General features: G+C 43.3%; 1 protein-coding gene across 3 annotated transcripts in view; it reads right to left on the reverse strand.

The window, feature by feature from the left end:
* Window positions 1–19,832, reverse strand: part of CLYBL (citramalyl-CoA lyase) — a 272,254-nt gene that overhangs the window by 228,376 nt on the left and 24,046 nt on the right. The window lies entirely within an intron of this gene.

Raw genomic sequence — 19,832 nt, forward strand, 5'->3', positions numbered from 1 at the left:
TTTTATTTTAAAATTCCATTCAAAAGATTGGGGAGGATTATTTTCAATTTTAATTTTAAAAGATTTGATTTGACTTGACATTTCAAAACATAATGCACCAATCCTCAGAAACTCATTCCATTGAGTTCATCTTCAACTTTTTACTTCTGTACTTCCCTTCCTTCTTCTGTTATAGGACTACTTCTAAGAAATATAGTTTTGGCCTGACCTGTAGTGATACAGTGAATAAAGTGTTGACCTGGGAACGCTGAGGTTGCTGGTTCCAAACCCTGGGCTTGCCTGGTCAAAGCCCATATGTGAAGCAACTACTAGGAGTTGATGCTTCCCGCTACTCCCTTCCCCCTCTCTCTATAAATCAATATATCAAATTTTAAAAATATATTTACTTTGTATAATACATAATGGGAAGATGCATATAGTGTCAACACCACAATATAAATTAGCTTTGGCTCATTTGTTTTCCTGCCTTTATCCATTTATAATTCATCTTAATCCTTAGGTTACAAATGATTAATTGCTCATACTTTAAAATCAACAAAAAGTAGACTACATCGATTGAGGTGGGATCAACTGCACACAAGGCGTGAGTACAGGCTTGCACTGGCGGTTTGAGAAAAAGATTCTCAGCAGGAGTGAAAGCAAGGATTTTCAGAGAACACCCCATCGACAAAAGTTACATACTTTCCCCGTTTGTTATAGGAGAATACAGTTCATAAAACCAACAAATGAAAATCCTATGTTAGAAAAACAATAAATGTGAACAAAGTAAAACCAGGCACTTTTAAAAGAAAATATTACGTCCTCCCATAAAGGGAACATGTTTAGGAAGTGTATCAGCATGAATCTTTGGATTTGCACCTCCCACTATGTACTCATATGCATACACGTGTATATTTATGTACAGATGTCGATTTCGGAGTACATGCAATACATATTTCCAGAGCAGTAAAAATGCTACAGTCCTTACGACAAAATAGCAGGGGGCACTGCCCATGAAGTTATCAGTTCCAGGCCTTCACTTTCTAATTGACAACGTCAGGGTTCTTTCATCACTTGTCAGCTTCAAACCCGCACTCACTTTTTCCTTATAGACGGTGCTGCACCCGTCATATAGCAGTGTTTCTGACACTGCAGCATGTGCTGCTAGGAGTATTTCTTCAGAAGCACAGCTTAATAGAGGGGAGGAAGGGAGCAAACCTGCTAATGGTTTTCACATCTATCAACTACTCAAAAGAACACTGTAGAAAAAACATTTTTACACTTAAAAAATATTTTCCACTAGCACTAGTAATAATTTGAACTATTTGAAGCAAATAGATACGGATTTAAATAAAACACAAGAGTATCTGATACAAGAAAAAAATACATTAAGCCTAACATGGTGAAGCTAGTGAAATAATAAAGACATTTTTAAAAATGTAATTTATGTCGATCAGCATACAAAATTCATAAGGAAATAAATCTGGCTCTAAATTAAATGATTTTAAAAACCCATAATAAGGTGAGCAAAAATATTAAACATTGAAGGTGGCAATTATCCAGTTTATTAAATTGCCACATGTGAAAAAATAAAATAATTGTTTTACGTTAATAAGGTGCTTTGATAATTCATCTTCATGATTAAAAAAAATTTCAAAACTTATTTTTATAGTATCAAAAGTTAGATTAAAATCAGATTATTCTGTTTAATTAAAGTCTACACTACACAGAGAACACAGATTTTCAACTCCATATACAATAATCACATGCCTGGAATTTTCCCAGATAATTTCATTTTCAAATATATATTTGTCCCATTATTCACTTCTATATATAAACTCAAATCATGTGCTCAGACTGTGTACACCAATTTGTAGATGTAAAAATACAGTCACTTTGTATACGCAAAAAGAATAGGTTACACATCTTATTTTTACTTTTTGGCTTTTATTTTCATATAAGTGCATTCAAATGACTGTTAAACCAATGAAGCACTCCTTTAAGAATTACTACAAATGTTTATGTTCTAGAACTGGATTTGGCTAAGTATTGTTATGGGTACCAATATTAATGGAACAACATGAGATTAAAGCATAGAACTATTTTTGTGCATTTAAAGGCTCTTATCCCAAAGGGCAACAATTTTACAAATAACAACACACACGCACTGTGTGAGAGTAAGTAACATGCTGTGTATATATCTAGAGTGACCACAAGTCCAGGCTCACCAGGACCACCCTGGCCGATCCTGATGTTCTGGCGTCAGTATTAATGGCATCCTTTTTGTTCCCAGAAGTGTCTGGATTTGGGTGATAAATTCAAAGGCCATACTGTTCCTCAATGTGAAGATTCACAGATTGCAGGTTTTCTAACAACACTTATCACTATTATCATCAGAGTATTCATGCATTATTTTTCAAAATTCAACTGATTATGACCTAAAATATAGTCTCAGGTGAAAGAGTCAACACAAGATACCAGGTGAGCATATTCCAGCTGAGAGATAAAAGCGCCTCGGCGTTGGGACAGGACCAGTGGTTAGGGTCCCAGTGCTGCCTTAGTCTCTTCATCGGGGGGGCGTTGTGTCCTCGTCTGCAGCTTGGTTCCCTGATCTAGCAATGGGAAGGGCTAACTGATGTAACAACAACCAGCACAGAACTCCAATCACTAAAAGGGACTCTGAGCCATACCACTTGGTTCAAATCCTGGCTCCACCACTTAGTTGCTGAGTAACCTTGAGCAGGAACTAACTTAACCACCTTGTACTTCAGTTTCTGCCTTGGAAAAATAGTGATAATAAATAAAACTTATACGGTTGTTGAGAGGAGTATTGAAAAAATGTTGAAAGTGTTAGCACAGAGCCCAGAACATAGTAAGCTCTCAATAAATGCACACACACAGGTGGCTATTAACTTTCTCCTCTCTTAACCTTCCTTTGCTGGCTTGTAGGCTCCATGCCTTGATCACAGCTAAATCCTTCGTTTCTAGCACAGAGTCTAAAACAGGGTAGGTGGTTAATAAATATTTGCTCAGGTAATTTAGTGAAATGAATAAGGCACACATATATCATTAAGGTATGTTTACCTATGTGTGAATGTATATTACTAAAAATCTCAATAATTTGGAATAAAAAAAGCCCCTCTGAATTAGTAAAAAGCTTTATAAAATGCAATAGCAATGACCGAATACAAAAAGCAAGTAGAAGGTGGTCAACAGGTAGTTTCATAGTATTGTTGAACTGACTTTAATGCTAGGTAAGAATGATCTGTAAGTAGCTTTCTTTGTGTTTAAGTCAATGTATCCCCTATGCTGGGATATTGTTCTCTCCGGTTTTTCAGAAATGTGAATGAAGATGCATATATTCAGACACACAGAGACACATCATTCATAGACACACACACACTGGGCCAGAATCTTACCGTTCTCATATATTAACATTCTGTGGCAACTTTATTTATTCATTACCATGTCTTCCTGAGAACAGTGTGCTAGAGAGACAAGCTTTGGCGGAAATGGCTTAGGGTGGTGATAACAGTACTTGACCCACCTTCAAAGATGGGCTTTCATGGAGTATTTTCAATTCAAGGAGAGGAGTAGCTTAATACTTGGGAATTCTGCCACTCACCTTAGTACGAATAACTGCCAGCTAGGGCAGATTCCACCACCCTGGTACTCCAAAGATCAAAGGTTGAAATGACACTCAGGATCTGCTTGTTATTGATAATAATGCTCCATATTGCCACGGTGATCTTAATACAGTGGTTAGGGCAAGGAGAGAAGCCAGAACCACAAATTTTTCCTATTCCCCAGCAGAACTATCATTTCATCTGTCCAGTAGCCAAGAGAGTAAGGTCCAAGGCACGCAGTGTCCAACAAAGGTAACCATATCTGGCCCTGGCCGGTTGGCTCAGTGGTAGAGCGTCGGCCTGGCATGAGGAGGTCCCGGGTTCAATTCCCGGCCAGGGCACACAGGAGAAGCGCCCATCTGCTTCTCCACCCCTCCCCCTCTCCTTCCTCGCTGTCTCTCTCTTCCCCTCCTGCAGCGAGGCTCCATTGGAGCAAAGATGGCCGGGGCGCTGGGGATGGCTCCTTGGCCTCTGCCCCAGGCCCCGGAGGGGCAGAGCATCGCCCCTTGGTGGGCGTGCCGGGTGGATCCCGGTCGGGCGCATGCGGGAGTCTGTCTGACTGTCTCTCCCCGTTTCCAGCTTCAGAAAAATACAAAAAAAAAAGGTAACCATATCTGCTGTTGCTCATAATATGTCTTCTTTTAAACTCTGCCCCATAGCATCAGACATCTTTCCCCAAAAGGGAGGAGACAGCGATGTCCAAACAACCCTGGTGAGAAGAATGGGTTCATGAGTGGGTGCAGGAAGCAGGGAGTCTGGGTCCAGAGCAGCAGCTCCCACCGGCCAGGGGGAGTCAGTGTTGACTCACCCTCTTCAGAAGGCCTCTGCGGCCGGCCCAGGCCAGCCGGCCCAGACAGGGAGTAACACCGCATCAGCTGAAGCTGCACAGACCCAGCAGGGCCTTGCCTGTGTTCAAGCATCATGAACTAACAGATGATGTTTTGTTCGAACCATTCAATCAATATTTTCTTAATAGGGCTTTAAGACCTTGGTGAAATGTAATAATCCTATTTATTCATATATTTATGATCTGTAGCAAGGGAAAGCAACAGATGAAAATATCTAAGTAACATGTTTTATCAAAGGTGGGGTTAGTGTTTTGCTTGGAGGGATTAAATAGTTCCTTTGAAGACATAATTTAAGGAGTTTCTGGTGAAAACATGCAAAGCTCTGCATTTCACATTATATGGAATCCCATAATTACAGTTAATGATAAGCACTCCTTTAACTTAGCAAGCCTACTCTCTCTTACAATTCAAACTTATCATCAAGACTTCAACAAACATCTATTAAGTACTGCTGGCCTCAAAGAATATATAGTCTAATGAAAGAAAAAGATATTTAACCAGGTAGGTTCAACACAATGTCAAAAGTGTTATAAGAATAACAGCTATAATAGGCACCATGCTAAGCACTTTACACAAACAGTCCTTCCGTTTTGGCAAAATAAATAGTAGTACTGCCACCATACAGATGGGGAAACTGAGGCTGGGAGTGATGAAATAACTTGCCTGAGTTTATACAGACAGTGGACTGAAAGACTAGACTTGAAACCAAATCTGTCCAACCCTAAACCTTGTCATCTTCCACCAAACTGCATGACCTCTCCACGGGGGAGAAGCGTGCCTAAGAGCCGTGGGAGTAGAGCGGCCCACGGTAGGGAATAGGTGAGGCTTCCAGCACAAGGTGTCTCTGAGTGAGAATATTCTTCCATGTGAAGACAAGAAGGAAATACAGTAAGAATAACAGGAGAAAGCCAAGAGTGAACGTGCAGTAAGGGGAACCCGAAATAGTGTTGTTGGAACCTAAATGTGAGAGATAAGGCTGGACATGAGGCCGGGGCTGGGCTAGACAGGCCTGGTGGACCTCATTCTGCAAGCAACAGGAAAGTGCCAATTCGGCCCTGGGAGAGGCGGGGTAGATTATAGAAATAATGACAAAGAAGGGGCAGGTTTGAGAAATATTTAGGTCAACTGGCAGGGCCTGGTGACTACATGTGTCTGGGTTGTTAAAAAGATGAGTCAAGGAGACTTGCAAGCCTCTGGATTGGGTGACAGCACGAGTGATGATCACATAATCACCCAAGATGCAGAACCCCAGAGGACTTGCTCTGACCCTGCTGTCACCAGCCACTGGCATCTGAGTAAGCACGGAGCCAGAGAGTATGTGGGGATGGCAGTGAGGGTCGAATTTTAGAACAAGAAGTGCTGCCCTGGAGTTGTCCCCAAATGAGAGCAGACATCTGGGGTAAGGGAAGGAGATTCAGGAAAGGCAGAAAAGTATCAGAGGCAAGACACCTGCATCACAAAAGTGAGGAGGCCAGACACCTTCTCACAGCTGTTGGCAATGACAGTGTCCTGCTGATGGAAAAGAAACACAGAATCTTGATTCCCAGTCTTTGCTTTCTTCATTTCTGTCAAATTCCTCATATGGTAGATAAAGAATATTATTTTCCCAATCCATACCAACTATCTCTATTTTTTCAGTTATTTCATAACATTTTAAGTTTTATTATTTAAAAATAAAAGTGACGTGCACCCATTAAAAACATTCAAAACAGAACTCCGGTCTCCCTTTCCATACTCCAGCCCTCAATCTCGACCTTTCATTCATTGTGCACATATTTTCCAAGTTCTTGAACATACTTACGATAGATGCTCTCAAGTCTTTGTCTGTTAACTGCAACATCTTGAATTTGGTCTCAATTAACTGCTTTTTTGCCCCAATTCATCTATACCAGGGGTATCAAACTCGCGGCCCACGGGCCGCATGCGGCCCGCCGAACAATTTTGTGCGGCCCACAGACTAATCCACGAAGTTCAAAATATTTTGGATAAAATTAAGTAAGCCTAGGGGCCTACTTGTATTTTTCATTTCTCTAGCATCCTAGCTAGATATTAGCTTAGTTAACAGCAGTTGTGATGCGAACTACAGTTTCTGGTCATTTTGTGACACTGAGTAAACTGCATGTACGATTGTGCTTGTTGTACTGATTTTTTTTGTTTTCAACTGCAGTGAGAAAAGTGTTGCGTAACAGTTTCCTTTTGAAGACCTAGTGCGGCCCGCCAAACGGCTGTGATCTTGCTCTGCGGCCCACATGCTGAGTTGAGTTTGAGACCCCTGATCTACAGTGATTTTTTCCTGTTTTACTGATATAATTGACATATAACGTTGTATACAACATCATGATTCGATATGTTACACAGTGAGTTTTGGTAGGACACTGGACATTATGACTAACATGTTTCAGAAACGCTGGACTGTATACAGTGATTTTTGTTTTAGAAGACAGTTACCTCGGCTGAACAGAAACACTGAATACTGTCTCCCCTATGGCGGACAGCAGCTAGGACTCGGATCAGTTCTTTCAGCTATCACTGCTTTCTCACCAGTCTCCTTGGGATCCTCTCTCCATGCATATAGTTAAGTAGTTAGCCAAGGATTTTTGCCATTTTGTATATAGATGGCAGGGTTTATCCCCTCTGAAGCTTCCTCCCCTCCAGGATTTATCTCCTCCTGTCTTTCTAGCTACTCTGCCAGTCACCACCTACGCCTTCTAACACCTCCATACAGTAAGGCTGCGACTTTTTGCCACTTAGGTGGATTTGAGAGTGCCTGTAAGTAAAAAGGCGCAAACTTGTAAACCTTATACATTTTAGTTTGTCTTTCAAGGGTAGATTCAGCCTGATTCTGCTTGTTCTCCAGTACCTTAAAATAAGTTTTTAAAAAGACTATATAAATGTTACCTACAGGGGAATCGGTGCAATCAAGCTACTTCACTAATAGTTACCATCATTACTATGGTGTGACATTTTATATTAGTTTCTCTTTTAGTAAATAGTAAAAAGAATCTTCATTTCCACAGGCATCAGACTAGATGGCTGATGTGTAGTGGTTGGCAAACAGGCTGCAGAAATTGGGGTGAAGCTCCTACTCCAGTGCTTTGTCGGTATATAAATTTGGGTAACCCACCTAACTTCCCTGAATCTCACTTTTCTCATCTGTAAAACAGGCAAATGCATACTTTCCTTGTGATAATATTAATGTGTATAAAGCACGGTTCCTGGCACATAGAAAGAGCTCAATAGCGTGTACTCCTCCCTCCCCAGGAATAAGAAGGACATCCAGGAGGGGGCAGAGCTGGGGTTAAGATGAACAGTGCAGGGCGCCTGGGACAGCAGAGCTCCGCTGGAATGGAAGGTCACAAGGGGAAGGTGAAAGACAAGAGGGGGGAAGAGAAAGGAGAGGCCAAAATCAATGTCTTTGTCTGAGATAAGATTCCATCAAATGTTTTTCTTGTTCAGAACTAATTTGGTCAACACTTGTGAAACTCACAAAGGCCAGCCTTGTACCCCTTCCACTTTTTTTTAGCACTTCTCTGAGTTTTCAGAGCTCCTACCAGCCTGGTGCCTGAGTTATGATGAGGAAATTTTTTCAGGGCCTGTGTTAAACAGCAGCCCTCCTAAATTCTCCCTCAACCCTCTCAAATACTTTAGTGCTTGTCCTACAAGAGGCTCCGGAGTAAAGAAAAGAGAAGAGACGTAAAATAACAGAATGGCTTGGAAAGAGGCATTTCAATTTACCGGGACAATCTTCCCCATTTTCCGTCTCAGAAACACACTGCTTAAGTGGCCCACAGGGCAGTTAAACAAGGAATGCCCCAGGCTGCTTCTGTAGGAGGGGACGATGGGAGGCCAATATCCAAGCACACTTCTGCTTGCTGGGAACAATCAACTCCTAACTCAGGTCCCACTCTCACAGGGGTGCGGAGCACAGAGGCAGCAAGCAGGGCTCCTAAGGAGAAAAGCACAACCAGCCCACTCCAGGCACCTCTCAGGGCCAGCGGAGCACAGAGGCAGCAAGCAGGGCTCCTAAGGAGAAAAGCACAACCAGCCCACTCCAGGCACCTCTCAGGGCCAGCGGGGACAGCCTTCCTGCCCCACCACTGGAGGAGACCCTCTGGGTGACTCTGGATAGATACGTTAGCAGAGATCGCCTTCAAATGAACAAATACCAGCTCCACGAAGAAATACACGTACTGGAACAGTCTGAGATCCTCAAGGGGAGATCAGCATAAATGCTCCTTGGAAAAGGAAGAAATCTTCAAAGGGAACTGGGGCAACAGGAACCTGGGGCCAGGCAGGAGCAACGGTTTCTCCCAGATAATACTGACCTTTCGGTGTGAAGCAGGACTCCTCTCTCTAACCCAATCCCATCTGTGTCCTCTAGGAAGAAATGGACCTTAATATGAAGAATGAAAATATTACTGAATTCCTACAATGGCCTGGAGCCCCCGTGAGTCATTGCCTGTGAAATTAAAAAGGATGAGCTCTGGCCGGATGGCTCAGTTGGTTGGAGCATCAGCCCAATACGCCAGGGTTATGGATTCAATCCCTAGTCAAGGTACATACAGGAAGCAACCAATGGGTGCATGGCTGGGTAGAACAACAGACTGATGTTTCTCTCTCTCTCCCTTCTTCTTTCTCTCTCTAGAAGCTATAAATGGAAATTTAAAAAAATTACTTTTAATCACAAAGGATATTTTTCACCTGATCAGGCAGTGGTGCAATGGATAGAGCATCAGCCTGGGATAATAAGGACCCAGGTTCAAAACCCCAAAGTCACTGGTGGGATCATCTGGCTTGAGCGTGGGATCATAGACATGACCTCATGGTCGCTGGCTTGAAGCCCAGTTTGCTGGCTTGAGCCCGAGGTCCTTAGCTTGAGCAAGGAGTCACTGGCTTGGCTGGAGCCCCCGGTCAAGGCACATATGAGAAAGCAATCAATGAACAACTAAAGTGCTGCAACTATAAGTTGATGCTTCTCATCTCTCTCCCTTCCTGTCTGTCTGTCTGTCTCTCTCTCCCTAGGAAAAAAAGGATGTTTTCTACCAGCCAGAGAAAGAGATGGGGGGGGGGGGGGTAGCGCAACATGGGGCAATTCAGGTAACACATTAATTCCTGGGACTTCGCCTGACCAGGCGGTGGCGCAGTGGATGGAGCGTTGGACTGGGATGGGGAGGACCCAGGTTTGAGACCCCAGGGTCGCCAGCTTGAGCGCCGGCTCATCTGGTTTGAACAAAAGCTCACCAGCTTGGACCCGAGGTCGCTGGCTCGAGCAAGGGGTTACTCGGTCTGCTGAAGGCCTGCAGTCAGGGCACATATGAGAAAGCAATCAATGAACAACTAAGGTGTCGCAACGAAAAACTGATGATTAATGCTTCTCATCTCTCTCCATTCCTGTCTGTCTGTCCCTGTCTATCCCTTTCTCTGACTCTGTAAATAAATAAATAAATAATTCCTGGGACTTGGACTCATTGAGGACTTGGAACACCAAGATGTAAATCATTACATCTGTACTAGCCAGGAGACAAAGCCTGGAGCAGCCTGGCACCCACATCATTACACTCAGATTTGATAAGACTGTTTGTGATCTACAGAATGGATTCTTGAATTCTCCCACCTAATCTTCTGGTTTTCTTGATGGTTTCAGCTTTAAAAAAAAACCCCACAACACTCTTGGGTTCATCAGCAGAGATACTGAAGCAAGGCTAGCCCACTCTGAGGTCCACTTGTCATTTGCACAGGTGCCTAAGAACCTGGATCCTGTCCCCACATCAGGGAACCCTCCACCTTATCAGGCAAATGGCAGGGCAGCAAAGGAAGAATTAGGAAAGATGACCAAGAGCAGAGATGTACCGTTAGAGATGAGGTTAAGAACATCCACATCTTCATATTCCCAATTACTATGTACAGTTGGACAGTGAAGAAAGTCAACAGGGAAAAAAAACTGATTCATGTGAAATTCAGTGTTGGAGGAGAGAGAGCTCTTGTGTATACCCTGAACCACCAGAAAGATGAACAAGTGGGTCCTAGAACAAATGAAGCCTGAAATATCACTGGAGGCAAAAATGACACAACTGAAGCTGTCCTACTTCAGGCACATTATGAGAAGGCAGAGTTCTTTGGAAAAGATAATAATCCTGGGAAAAATAGAAGGCAGGAGGAAAAGAGAAGACAAACATGAGACGGACCGACTCCATGAAGAAGCCGCAGGCACCGGTCCACAGAAGCCGAGCAGGGCTGCTGAGGACGGGGCATCGCCAGGCACGGGTCTGCAGAAGCCGAGCAGGGCTGCTGAGGACGGGACATCGCCAGGCACGGGTCTGCAGAAGCCGAGCAGGGCTGCTGAGGACGGGGCATCGCCAGGCACGGGTCTGCAGAAGCCGAGCAGGGCTGCTGAGGCCGGGACATCGCCAGGCACGGGTCTGCAGAAGCCGCGCGGGGCTGCTGAGGACGGGGCATCGCCAGGCACGGGTCTGCAGAAGCCGAGCAGGGCTGCTGAGGCCGGGACATCGCGGACATCACCTCATTCAGAATCACCAGGACTTGACGCAGACTCCGTGATGTGTAAAACACACAGAAGCAGGGACAGCTTTTCCAACGTAAAACTTCCATTTTAGCTGTGACACTTTCAACCACCATCACAGCCACCATTGTTTTTGAACTAACAGAAGATATATATATTAGGAGAGAGGGGGTTGGGAGGAGGGTGTAAAGAGGGACAAATATAAGGTGACAGAAAATGATTTGACTTTGGGTGATGGGTACACAACATAATCTACTGTTCAAATGATATGGAGATGTTTACCTGAAATCTATGTGCTGTTGTTGATCAGTGTCACCCCATTAAATTTAATTTTATAAATAAATAAATTAATATTCAGGTTTATTGATTTCATTTGAAGCACGGCCCCCTTCCCCTCCACCTTCTTTTACAAAGGAAAAAAAGAAAATAATATAATAAAGAAGAGGAAATAACTGGCCATTGTTTTCGCCTTTTACAGTCGGACGTTTCATGGGATTTGCCTGCAACACATAACAGCACATTTGCGATGCTGATAACCTAAGACTTTAAACTATATTACAAACTGATTACCGTCCAGAGCCTAAAGCTAAGGTTTACAAGCCTGTTCTGCCTTCCTTCAGGCCCTCCACGCTTATAAATGACACCTTCCAGTGTCTTAAAAGTATGAGAGGCAGCTAGCCCCAAATTCTCAGGCTGCTAATGGTTTCATATAAAATGAGCCCCTACAATTTTATTAGCACCCTGGTGCAAATTTGCAGGTGAGGGGCCACCAGGGAAAAGATGAGGATATGTCTCTCACTTCTGGCCTCCTGACTTTTCCAAATGCAAGAAACTTTTTCCACTCAATATTTCAAATGATTGCTTTAACTCCCAATGCTGCTGATTATGCCAAATAGGCTCTATATGTTACTCAGAAAAAGCAGAGGTAAGCCATCAAGCTATCTCTCTGGAGAGAAGGAACATGAATTCGCATCCTAACTTGACACCTCTAAAGTTGATTAAGCATCTGATCCTTTATATTTTGACTTAGATATACATCTGTGGGTATCAGTTGATTTGCATGTTGAGAAGTAACTACTAGAAAATGTTAAAATTTCACATTCCAATCAGATAAGTCAGACATGATTGTTGTACGCATGAGACATGATACATGCATCTCAAAACACAAAGGAACACTTGGAAAAGGGATATGAGTAAAAATGTTCTGAATGGTTCTGTGAACTGCATGATTCAGTACTTCTGCATTTTGTGTGTGTGTGTGTGTGTGTGTGTGTGTGTGTGTGTGTGTGAGAGTGTGTGACAGAGATAGAGACAGATAGGGACAGACAGACAGGAAGGGAGATAAGAAGCATCAATTCTTTGTTGTGGCACCTCAGTTGTTCATCAATTGCTTTCTCATATGTGCCTTGACTGGGGGGCTACAGCAGAGCGAGTGACCCCTTGCTCAAGTCAGCAACCTTGGGCTCAAGCTGGTGAGACTTGCTCAAATCAGATGAGTCTGCACTCAAGCCGGCGACCTCAGGGTTTTGAGCCTGGGTCCTCTGCGTTCCAGTCTGGTGCTCCATCCACTGTCCACTGCGCCATCACCTGATCAGGCACCTCTGCATTTACATGAAGTTTTAATAATGCACCACATGCCCAACAAATACAGCACCAATGAGCTGCTTTTGCAAGAACTCCTAGAAACCTTTAAAGCAGGACTGATTGCCAGAAAATACAGAATATTCACATACATTCAGATATATCTAACTTGGTACGACTATTTTCATACCCTAGAAAGTGACTCACAGCAGATCAAATAGATAAATGGATAGATAGTGGGCCTGAGACTATTTAGTAACATTTCTCCAGGGGGGGAGGGGGAAACAACCTAAAACCATAAAACTAAAAATAATTTCTCCATTTTCAAAAGCAGTTGACTAATAAATAATGAACACTTAGTAGGTAGATGTCGCTCAGTGTCTTTAAAAGCAGAAAAAGTAAATTAAAATTTAAATGTCAAACATTTGAAAAACAGTTCAATATGGCAGACTACTTGAAAAACTTTTTTAAAAATTTCAAATTCAAATAAAACAAAATTCCACATAAATGGCTTACATAAAAAAGCCTTCAAAAACAACAAAACTGAACTTAAAACTCACACATAAAAAGTTTTCCTTTTAAGACCAAAGATCTCCTAAGATCATTTGTCATAGGCTTAGAAGTGGTGAAAACTAAACCAGCTGCCAAAAACGATTTACTTTGTAGCACAAACGACTAAGGATGTAACACCCACTAAGTGACCTGCAGAGAAAATGAAGGTTAATTTATTCTGCATGTTTTCAGTTTTGCTTTCTGTTAAAATAATACTCATCACCATACTCCACTCTTTATTCATGCACTATCTCAAACAAATATTGAGGTAAGAAAAGGAACAGATGAGTAAAAATAAAAAAGTGGGAGGGACAAGAAACAAACAAATCAGGATTCCTCCATCAGGAATTTGAGAATAATCCAATCATGAAGAATAAATTTATGATAAAATACATCATGCGCATTTTCTTTCCTCTCAAAAGTGTAGGTTTAAAAATTGAAGTCATTACATTTACTATATGTTCAACATATTTTTATGCCCATAGTATCTTTTGGATCTTTTTCAGATTCAAAATCACGGACCAATATAGAGAACCCGAGTGAATGCAGTAAACTGAAGCTTTGAGCACAGAGCCTGGGTCAGAGAAGCCAAAACTGTAGACAGCCCTGTAAGTGTAGCAACAACAGAGCCAGGCTTGTTAGTCCTGAAAAAAATACAGTATAAATTCTTTGTAACTGAAGCTCTGGAATGTCATCTGTCTTAAATTACATCCACCTGGGATTATGTTCCAATGACCAAATAGCCAGATTACTGGAACTTGAAAACCTCACTTTTTTGGTAATTGACATTTAAACTGTTTGAAGTTTCTCATTAAGGTCTCTTAAGAAATTAACTGCAGATGTAGGAAACTAAGTGTATAGTACTCACAGAAATGAAGTCACCTGAAGGCTCCCAATAACTAGAAGTATTTAAACGTGGTGAGTGCATTAGAAGGAAAGGATGAACTAGCCTGCCCCAGAGGCTACAGTTTCATCACTTTTTCTCTATTACAGTTAGGTTGCCCAGCACATTTTGAGTGTAATTAAAAAGAAAAGAGAAAGGCAAGAGGTGGAAATGCCATGGGCCTCCACCTAGACCAGAGTATAGAGTGAAGAACTAACTTAATGGAGGTTGAGAAAGATTAGACATCTCCACTGCTCCCCTGTTGCCAACAGGATGTAGACCTGAAACCCTGGGCTGGCCTTGAGAGCCCTTCACAGCCTGGTGACAGCCCATCTGTTCAGCTTCACGTCCAGCCCCACTCATAATGCCCTTGCCATGCCTTTTGCACATGCAGTTCCTTTCTCCAGGAATGCCCTTCCCTCTCCAACCATCCTTTCAAATCTACTCAGAGATCAGATCCTTGTGAATAGTCCCCATGTCATTGGAAAGTCACTCTGGCCTCTGCTTTACCACTTTCCTTGATCCATTTTGTTCAGTCAACGTTTACTGAGAAGCTACCACGGGCAAGGCCCTATGGTGACTACTCAAAGAGTAAGATACAGTAATGGTAGAATTACGCCTTTCCGGCTCTCTTCCCCATCTGTATGCCCACAGATGACACATACCTCACAGGAGACGCACAAAAAAGGCCCCCAGGAAATTTTCTTCCCTTCCCACGTCTTAGGAGCTGCCTAGGACTTAGAAGGGCCATAATTCTCACTTTTCAGGAGATTGTGTAAATGAATGACTGAATAACAAAAAGAAACGTGTTACAAGTACCTCTTACTTAAAAAGAATATCATTTATATGCTCTGGAATTTCTTGTTACAAAAAAAATACTCTATGAAATCCTTTTCCCATTTACCTCATAATAAAATCAATAAAGAGTCCTGTAAGAAAATGATTTTCTCCCTACTGAAATAAAAACCAAATTCAAAAACATTTAAAAAAGAAAGAAAGAAAAAGAAACACATCAAGCAGTAAACCAAATGGTTATGAAGATAAGTTTCTTATCTCTTATCAACAATAACTCTGGAAATATTACCATTTTTTACTAATTCCACAAAAACAGTACACTAATTAGTAAAGTGCACCTGTGTCAACAGTCCTGTTTCTAACTTTAAAAGTCGTTTCTTCAGCTGATGCCTGGGTTCCTCATTTAGCACATTGTTTGTGGAGCCTACAAACTGCTCATCAGTGCTGGCCACTGGCTAGTTGCTAATGCTTCACAGTTCCCACATGCAGAAAAATGTGTGGAACCTTCCTACTGCTACTGGTGTCAGAAACCCACTGGGTAGCAGTTCCACCCAGGCACTGTGTGGAGGCAGAAATGAGAAAACAATGTGCCTTGTCCTCAAGGAGAATACAGCCCAACAGGCATCAGACCGATAGCAGAATTCTGCCCAAATCAACATGCGGTCCATTAACCAATTCCTGAAGGAGAAGACACGGCAGTGGAGGGGCTCTGGCTCTTCTCCATCAGCATCTCAGTAACCCCCATGTTGGCCATAAGAGTTCACAATCAAAGTCGGGAATCCGCGCCTTCTCTGACACCTCGTTCTAGTAATGACCAGAGTGTCTTGGGTGATGAGGGGTGGGGAAAAAACAGAAACTGAAAGGGAAATTTCAGAACGAAGGCAAATATTGTTTCAGATCCTGCTAAGATTCCTCCACTGGACTGAAAGACGGTTGCTTTTATTTAACACAAGTTCCAGACGCTGAGCTGATCCTGAGTTGAGGGGAAGAAGTGTGTTCCACAGGCGAGAAGTTCGGGAAGAAAGAGAATGTACCTGGGATGGAAACCAAACCCGGGCCAGGAAGGAACTCTCAACCATATGGACTCAGACTGGTCCATTTCACTTGGTGACACATCAGTGCTGGGGCAAAGCCACGTTCTGCCATTAAGATATCCCCTCTACCCCCTACTCATTTACATAAATGAATAATATAGACAAGCATGTACAGAAGACACTCCTTATGCTTTCGAAAACATTCACTAAAAGGAAAATATTAAGGAATCTGAAAACAGCCTTGGACTGTGTTCAAAAACTCAAGCCAAGAAAAAACCTTCAGATTTGACATCTTAAATTAGCAGGAATGTTTAGACAAATCTATAATCTAGGAAAACATACATACACCCACACTCACACATAAAAAGTCTGCCTTTCCATCCTCTCATGTCAAGTGAATAATTAGTAATGAATTCTATTTATTGTGACCATATGATATTTTCATTGAAGAATTTTTTAATAAGTGCCTACTATGTGTCAGGCACTATGTTGGGTAGCAGGCTTCCCCAAACTATGGCCCGCGGGCCACATGCAGCCCCCTGAGGCCATTTATCCGGCCCCCGCCCCACACTTCCAGAAGGGGCACCTCTTTCATTGGTGGTCAGTGAGAGGAGCACTGTATGTGGCGGCCCTCCAATGGTCTGAGGGACAGTGAACTGGTCCCCTGTGTAAAAAGTTTGGGGACCCCTGGAGTTCCCAGTCTAGTGGGGGAGACCAAACAGAAGAGGGAAATGCACCCAACACGCTGCATCTTTAAACTAAGTGTGATGGTGAACAGGATGCTCTGAGGGAAGGAAATGGGCATGGGAAGGAGGACATGTGTTAGATGGTCATCCCTTCCCTGACCAGCTGGCTTCTAGGTGTTATTTTACAGTAGTCTCCCCTTATCCTTATTTTGTTTCTATGGTTTCAGTTACCTGTGGTCAACTGTGGTCTGAAAACAAAATGGAAAACTCCAGAAATAAACAATTCGTGAGTTTTAAATTGTGTACAAGTTCCATGATGAAATTTCACACCATCCTGCTCCATCCCACCCAGGACATGAATCATCCCTTTGTCCAGTGTCTCCAGGCTATTTAAGTTTGCTAGCCACCCAGTAGTCCCTTAGTAGCCGCCTTGGTTACTGGGTCGACCGTTATATTGCAGTGCTCGTGTTTAAGTAACCCTTATAGATAGTAGCCTAATGCTACGTTACAGTGCCTATGTCATTCACCTCACATCACAGCATCTCATCACGTCAGCATCTCATCACGATCTCACATCATCACAAGAGTGAGTGCAGTACAATAAAGTATTTTGAGAAAGAGACCACATTCACATAACTTTCATTACAAGACATTGTTATAATTGTTCTATCTGATTAGTTACTGTTGATAATCTCTAACTGTGCCTAATTTATAAATTAAACTTTATCACAGGTATATATAGGAAAAAAACAGTATGTGTGTGTGTGTGTGTGTGCATATATACACACACATACATACAGTACTATCTGGAGTTTCAGGCACCCACTTGGAGTCTGGGAACATACTCCACGGATAATAGAAAACTACCGTACTCTAGTTATTTATTTATTTAATTTTTTTGTATTTTTCTGAAGTTGGAAACGAGAAGGCAGTCAGACAGACTCCCGCATGCGCCCAACCGGGATCCACCCAGCATGCCCACAAGGGGGCGATGCTCTGCCCATCTGGGCCGTTGCTCTGTTGCAACCAGAGCCATTCTAGCGCCTGAGGCAGAGGCCATGGAGCCATCCTCAGCGCCCGGGCCAACTTTGCTCCAATGGAGCCTTGGCTGTGGGAGGGGAAGAGAGAGACACAGAGGGAGGAGAGGGGGAGGGGTGGAGAAGCAGATGGGCGCCTCTCCTGTGTGCCCTGGCCGGGAATCGAACCCGGGACTCCTGCACGCCAGGCCGACGCTCTACCACTGAGTCAACTGGCCAGGGCTAGTTCCTTTTTTATATCCACTGCTGATTGGTGTTCTTACAAGCCAGGCACCATGTCTAGCATTCAGTGCATCATCTCACTTCATTCTAACCACTCTCTATGGTAAATATCGTGAGCCTCTTTTACAGATAGGAAACGCTAGGGAGCTGCCTACTAAGTGGCAGGGCCAGGGGGCCGGCTCAGGTCTTTATGACCCTGGGGAGGTGTCTGGATACTACTGAGCCCCAAAGCCCATGGTCTTTGCCTTCTCCACTTGAGGAAATAAGAGAAGGCCACAGTGCGAGCTGGGTGGAGTGTGTGAGAAGCGTGGAAGGAGGTGAGATGCAAGAAGCAGAAGGGCCAAGACCAGATATAGCCTCGAAGGCCAAGGGAAGGTGCTTTAAGGATGTTAAGCAGAGGAGGGAAATAAACTGATTTATGTATTTAAAAATAGTTTGGAGGAAAACACAATGAGATAGCACCTCACATCCACCAGGACGGCTACAGTCAAAACAATGGAAAATAAATTCTGGCAAGGATGCGAAGAAATCAGAACTCTGCGCATTGCCAATGGAATATAATTCGGTGCAGCCACTGTGGAAACCAGTCAGGTGGTTGCTCAAAAAGTTAAACACAGAATTACCATATGGCTCACAATTCTAGGTATACACCCCAAGAAACTGGAAACGAGTCCTCAAACACTTGAATGCTCATAACAGCACCGTTCACAATTGCCATAGGTAGAAACAACCCAAATGTTCAACTGATGATTAGATGAACAGACTACATTCTATACCAGGGGTCGGGAACTATGGCTCGTGAGCCAGATGTGGCTCTTTTGATGGCTGCATCTGGCTCACAGACAAATCTTTAATAAAAAAATAACATTAAAAATATAAAACATTCTCATGTATTACAATCCATTCATTTCCTACCACTCGTGTTCATGGTTGCGGGTGGCTGGAGCCAATCACAGCTGTCCTCCGGGACAACACCAAATTTTTATTGGATAATGCATAACGTACACGGGTCGTTGTATGGCTCTCATGGAATTACATTTTAAAATATGTGGCATTCATGGCTCTTTCAGCCAGAAAGGTTCCCGACTCCTGTTCTATACTTACAATGGACTATTCAGCCATAAAAGGGAATAAAATCCTAACAGATTCTACAACATGGATGGACCTTGAAAGCATTATGCTAAGTGAAAGAAGCCAGTCACAAAAGGTCACATACGGTATGGTCTCATTTATATAAAACACCCAGAATAGGTAGAGCCATGGAGATAGAAAGCAGGCTAGTTGCCAGGGGCTGGGGGAGGAGGGAATAGGGAATGGCTGCTAACAGGTACCGGGTTTTCCTTCAGCGTGATGAAAACGTCTTGGAACTAGACAGAAGTTATAGTTTCTATAGTGAGATAGGTACTCCAAAGGCTCAAACCTGAGTCTAGCAGAGGGAGTGTGGTAAGCAAAATAATGGTCCCCCAAAGATGTCCATATCCTAACCCCAGAACCTATGAATACATTAGGGTATGTGGCAACATGCAATTAAAGTTGCAGATGAAATTAAGGTTAATTAGCTGCCCTTGGCATGGGGAGATTACCCTGGATTATTAGGTTGGGCTCAGTATAATCGCAAATATTCTTTTTTTTTTTTTTTTTTTTTTCCGAAGCTGGAAATGGGGAGAGACAGTCAGACAGACTCCCACATGCGCCCGACCGGGATCCACCTGGCATGTCCACCAGGGGGCGATGCTCTGCCCCTTCAGGGCGTCGCTCTGTTGCGACCAGAGCCACTCTAGCACCTGGGGCAGAGGCCAAGGAGCCATCCCCAGCGCCCGGGCCATCTTTGCTCCAATGGAGCCTCGGCTGCGGGAGGGGAAGAGAGAGACAGAGAGGAAGGAGAGGGGGAGCGGTGGAGAAGCAGATGGGTGCTTCTCCTGTGTGCCCTGGCCAGGAATTGAATTCGGGACTTCTGCACGCCAGGCCGACGCTCTACCACTGAGCCAACCGGCCAGGGCCATCACAAATATTCTTGAAAGTGGAAAAGGGAGGCAGAAGACTGAGAACCAAAAAGATGGCAGCAAAAG

The sequence above is a fragment of the Saccopteryx leptura genome, chromosome 4 (assembly GCF_036850995.1).
Source record: "Saccopteryx leptura isolate mSacLep1 chromosome 4, mSacLep1_pri_phased_curated, whole genome shotgun sequence".
NCBI lineage: Eukaryota > Metazoa > Chordata > Mammalia > Chiroptera > Emballonuridae > Saccopteryx > Saccopteryx leptura.